A 5,327-nucleotide genomic window follows, 5' to 3' on the forward strand; every position below is an offset into this window, starting at 1 on the left:
AAGTCTCCAGCACAGCCCTGGAGGGAGCTGGAGTTGCCTCAGGCCCCAAGGTAGTCTGCAGGCAGGAGGGCTTGACTTGGGTACAGCAGCGGTGGTGGTGAGAGCAGAGGCAGGATCAGGGAAATTGGGGTGAAGACCCCTGCCCTCAGCTGTATGGCTGGGACACTCAACAGCTGATGTCTTTGTAGCTGGCCAGGCCCCAGCTGCGGGGCAGATCCCTGCTTGAGGACAGCAGCATCAGAATTGTCATGGGCTCCAGTGTAGCTGTGACTGTGGGGACAGAGCAGACCTAGGCACATGCAACTGCAAAGGCTGGCGGTGGAAAAGGCAGTGTGGGGCTGGTGAGGGCCCTCTCTCTTCTCTCCATGGGGAAGAGAGTCCCCAGGCAATCCTGGAGTCCACCTTAGCCTACAGCAGGGGAACACACGGAGGGTGGAAGAGGCAGACAGAGCCTCTGGGAGCAGGGGTGTAAGGGAGTTTTCCAAAGCCCAGGTCTGAGCCCGGGACTTTTGGATCTTCTCCCAACACTCTCCCAGCAGTCTCGGTCTGCTCTGCCCTAGGTGCTCTCCTCCTCCTGCCACCCATGCTGATGCAGAGACAGAGGAGCAAGAATGCATGGAATTGCAGAAGAGTTTTGATGGGAAGAGACCTCTGGAGGTCTCCAGTCTGACCTCCCACACAAAGCAGGGCTGGGTGGAGCCCTCCAGTCCTATCTGGCCATCGCTGGACTGCACCTGATGCCAATTATTAGCCCCAAACCTGCTCTGCTCCTCTTGTCCAGGCAGTGAAGGACAGCACCTCTTGACAGTGGGTCACTTCCCTGACTGCCTTGCCAGTACCCTTGACTCCTGGCTCCCCTTCCCGCATGGAGCAGCCTCACTCCTGCTGCTCCCAACAGCACCTTCTCTGTCGGAGGAACCCTGTCCCAAATGGTTCATAAGTAGGTGAGTGGTGTCAGAGAAGGACCTTCTCTCCTGACTTTTCATCGTATAATCAGGCCCAGGCAGTTGCCCTTGCTTTTCCATCCACTGAAGAGTCTCTGTTCAATGTTACCTGAGTAGGGGGCCAAATCTGAAATTCTCCTCACATCTTTACATTGGCTGTCAGGCAAGAGTTTCTGCATGGATACAGCAGCCACTTCTATACCCACAACGTTCTCTGTGTCATGCTTGGGTTGCAGCTTTCCTGGCCAAGGCTTTCTAGACTGTAGTGAGGTGACAGGGCCGAGGTAGAGATGAGGAATTAGGTCAGCAGGACAAGGACAGGGTCAGGTCAGGACTTGCGAGGTGTGGGGCCAGGCACAGCCAAGCCCCACAGCGTTACTCAGGCCAGGCCCATGGAAAAGGGCAGCAGCTCCCCATCAAGGGGGATGAGGTCCTGCAGTGAGGCCTGTCACTGTCTCCCGTGTTCTTGTGCCTGGCAGATCCTCCTCCCTGTCTGCCTGAAGCCCCTCCATGCCCACCTTGCTGCTGTGAACAGCATGAAAGCCCTGGCCTTGCAGCACCTCTGGCAGCTTCTGCTGCCCTGGGGACAGAGCTGCCTGCCCTGAGATGATACACAGAGGAATCAAGCTCTCCTTCTCTTTTCCTGTCTCTGAATACTGCCCTGCTATTTTGCTGTGATGTCTCTGCTCCCCAGAGAAGCTTTCTCCTGGTCAGAGTATCCATGCTGGCCTGGCCATTCCTGCACCCCTGCCCTGTGCTCCCCGCAGTGCCCCAGGGTGGTTGAGCTGAGCTCTCCTAATGGACACAGGACCCATGGTCTCACCTCATCGGTATTTATCTGAGCCTGACTCTGGGCCCCTGAGCTCCCTTGGTGTCACTACCCAAAGAGACACTGCAAAGGGAAACTCCTCTCATTGCACTGGGGGCATCCAAGCGAGCTCAGCCCTGCAGGCTGTGAGGTTCCTCTGTTAGAGTTATACTGATGAAACCCTCATATACTTAACAAGACTCAAGGACAAGGGAGAGAGGATATTGTAAAACAGTCTTGCAAAGGGCAACCAGCTCCAGCAGAATAATCTTGAGAAAACCACAAGATTTTGAAGAATGTGAGGAGTCGACAAGACAAAAACAGCAGAACAACCCAGAGTAACCTAGAAGTTCATTAAAGCTTATTAACATATTAAACTACACACCCTTAAATGAATAATGAGACGGAAATGACATGATAATGATGTTACCACCTTCTTCTCTGCTTCTTAAGCTAATGAACAGGAATGTTAAAGCACAAATGCAGAGTGAATATGTGATGTAATAAAACTGTAACCAATAGAAAAAATATATATAAAGCACTCCCTGAAAAGTGTGTGTAACTAAAGAAAGAGAAAGGGAGAAGGTGTGCTACCTTTGTGGATCTACCACCTAGCACCCATCTCTGTGCAGAAATGAAATAAACAAGTATCTCGACCCAGTGTTGCTTGCACACCGGGTAACAGCACCCAGTTTTGGGACAACACCTCCATCAGTGCTGATGAAGAGAGAAGCCGGGCTTCCTGCTTTAACATAATCTCTAGGTCCAATTCAAATGAGAGATTTCTGGGGAGATGGAGTATGAACTGAATTTTTTGTTTGTTTTTAACATGGATGCAAAAGAGACAAGAAAGAAATGCACAACACACAGCCTTGATTCTAGACATCCTAGTGAGTGAATGCACATGGGACAGTTATTGGTGCTGACGTTGTACCCATTGGATGAGTTTCCTCAGTGCATCCTTGAGCTCCTTGTTCCTCATGCTGTAGATGAGGGGGTTCACTGTTGGAGGCACCACCACGTACAGAACAGCCACCACCAGATCCAGAGCTGGGGAGGAGAGGGAGAGTGGCTTCAAGTGAGCAAAAAATATTGTGCTGACAAACAGGGAGACCACAGCCAGGTGCGGGAGGCACATGGAAAAAGCTTTGTGCCGGCCCTGCTCAGAGGGCATCCTCAGCACAGCAGTGAAGACCTGCATGTAGGACACCACGATGAAAACAAAACACCCTCAGCCTAAACAGGCAGTAATCACGATAAGCCCAACTTCTGTAAGGTAGGAGTCTGAGCAGGAGAGCCTGAGGATCTGGGGGATCTCACAGAAGAACTGGTCCACTGTGTTGCCTTGGCAGAGAGGTATGGAAAATGTGTTGGCAGTGTGCAGGGCTGCACTGAGAAAACCACTGGCCCAGGCAGCTGCTGCCGTTTTGACACAGGCTCTGCTGCCCATGATTATGTTGTAGTGCAGGGGTTTGCAAATGGCAACATAGCGGTCATAGGCCATGACTGTGAGAAGAGAATACTCTGTTGAACATAAGAAAATAAAGAAAAAGACTTGAGCAGCACATCCCAAGTAGGAAATGTCTCTGGTGTCCCACAGGGAATTGACCATGGATTTGGGGACAGTGGTGGAGATGGTGCCAAGGTCCAGAACGGAGAGGTTGAGGAGGAAGAAGTACATGGGGGTGTGCAGGTGGTGGTCACAGGTTACTGCTGTGATGATGAGGCCGTTGCCCAGGAGGGCAGCCAGGTAGGTGCCCAGGAAGAGTGAGAAGTGCAAGAGCTGCAGCTCTCGTGTGTCTGTAAATGCCAGAAGGAGGAACTCGTTGAAGGAGCTGCCGTTGTACATCAGCTCCTACTGGGCATGGGGGGGGCTGTCCAAGGAGGAAAAGACAGGGACAAGTTAGGAGAGACTTAAAAAAAAACAAAACAAATAAAAAGAAGTTAATAAATATTTACATTTGTTATTAAAAATCTAACATTGCATCTCTATTTGTGAGTAGCTCTGACACTCAGTTTCTGTCAAATGAAATCCACTCATCTTGTGTCACGGCTTTTCAGCATCTTCACATCACTTCTCAAGAATGATGGTTACAGAAATGAGTTTCAGGGATTTTCTTAATATTGTTTATTTTCTTTGAGATGCCCCTGTCACCCCTGAGGAGTGCTCCTTAAGAGCAGAAATCCTCGGCATTTCCACTGTGAGTCCTGAGAGGAAAGCATCCACTGGCACTTGGTGCCGAGAGGGGACATCTCGCCTGTCTGTTAGTCTCATTCCCTGCCCTCCTGTGCTCCTGCCCATTTGAGCTGGAGGATGATGTTACTCTAAAAAGTAGCCAGCCCCTGCTGAGAGCAGAGGAGTCCTGTTTCAAAGTGCAGGTTTCCAAATTTTCCTCCCTTTCTCCAGGCACCTGAGGGAGCTCTCCACACTCCCCTTCTAGCCAAGGACAAACAAGGCTCTTTTCAGCTGCTCATTTGCAGCCTCCCACCACCATCTCCATACTGCCAGCATCTCTGCACCTTCTGCATGGGGCTCTCAGATATCACAGCAATGATATGAGACAGAAGAGCCTTTCTATAGGGCAGCTTGTAGCCTGGCAGGACACTATAAGGAAACAGTCAAATGACTCTTAGGACTGGAGATGGGCTCTCCTTAAGGGAGAGTCAGTTCATTTTCCAACCCCACAGACTCCTTTTTCTGGAGCTCCACAGATTAGCAGGGGCCTGGGGACACCTCACTCCCAAGCAGACCCCTCTGTTCCTGACTTGCAGCATCATCGTTTAAACTGCAGCTGAAAATTCCCAACCCCAGAAAGCCCAAAAGCAAGAACAGGACCATCATGGAGGGGAAACAAGGAGCAACAACATGATCCTGCTGCCAAGGGAGGCAAGGGGAGAGAGGCAGATGGGAAGGCAGGCAAGGCTTCACCTTGCCCGGCTGGGCATGCCACCTCACTGACGGCAACATGGCAGGGCAGTGGATCTCCACCCCTTTGTGGGGCAGCATGAAATGGGCTTGTGGCAGAAGAGAGATACCCCTCTCATCTGCCAGAGGTCTGGTTGCAGAGGAGGGGGCTTATACCCTGGACCCCATGGCTGTCAGGGCAGAGGCTCTTCTGGGAGGGAGGGGAGACATTGGAGGCTTGCTCAGAGAAAGGTGTCTGCATCAGAGGGACATATCATGACTTGCCAAAATCCATCCTCCCATGATGATTCTGTTTGCAGTTCCCTCTCATTGGCTGCTCATCTCTACTGCCTGCAGCTGTTACTGCCACCTCAAGCTCCCTCTGACCCAAAATTTTTTACCTGTCAGTGCTCACAGACCCTGTCCCACCCTGTTCTGACTTGCAGAAACCTCCCAGGATGGGACACTCACCAAGGGAATCTCTGTGCAAGCAGGTCTTAAGGAGTAGGTTACAAAAGCTCTGATAAGTCCATAGAGTTACTGCTGGTGCTGCTGTAGCGGGAAGTGGAGTTGAAGGGGTTTGATGATCTTTCTCATAGACCTGTTGATCTCTGAAAGATTTGTGAATCCCAGTTCATTGCCAAAAGAGAAAGACTTTCCCCTTTTCTTC

The 5,327-nt window shown here is 51.2% G+C and overlaps 1 pseudogene; it reads right to left on the reverse strand.

The window, feature by feature from the left end:
- Positions 1-2,665: 2,665 nt before the first annotated feature.
- Positions 2,666-3,601, reverse strand: LOC134143769 (olfactory receptor 14A16-like; annotated as a pseudogene).
- Between the last annotated feature and the right edge of the window lie 1,726 nt (positions 3,602-5,327).

This window comes from Rhea pennata, chromosome 8 (assembly GCF_028389875.1).
Source record: "Rhea pennata isolate bPtePen1 chromosome 8, bPtePen1.pri, whole genome shotgun sequence".
In the NCBI taxonomy this organism is placed as follows: domain Eukaryota; kingdom Metazoa; phylum Chordata; class Aves; order Rheiformes; family Rheidae; genus Rhea; species Rhea pennata.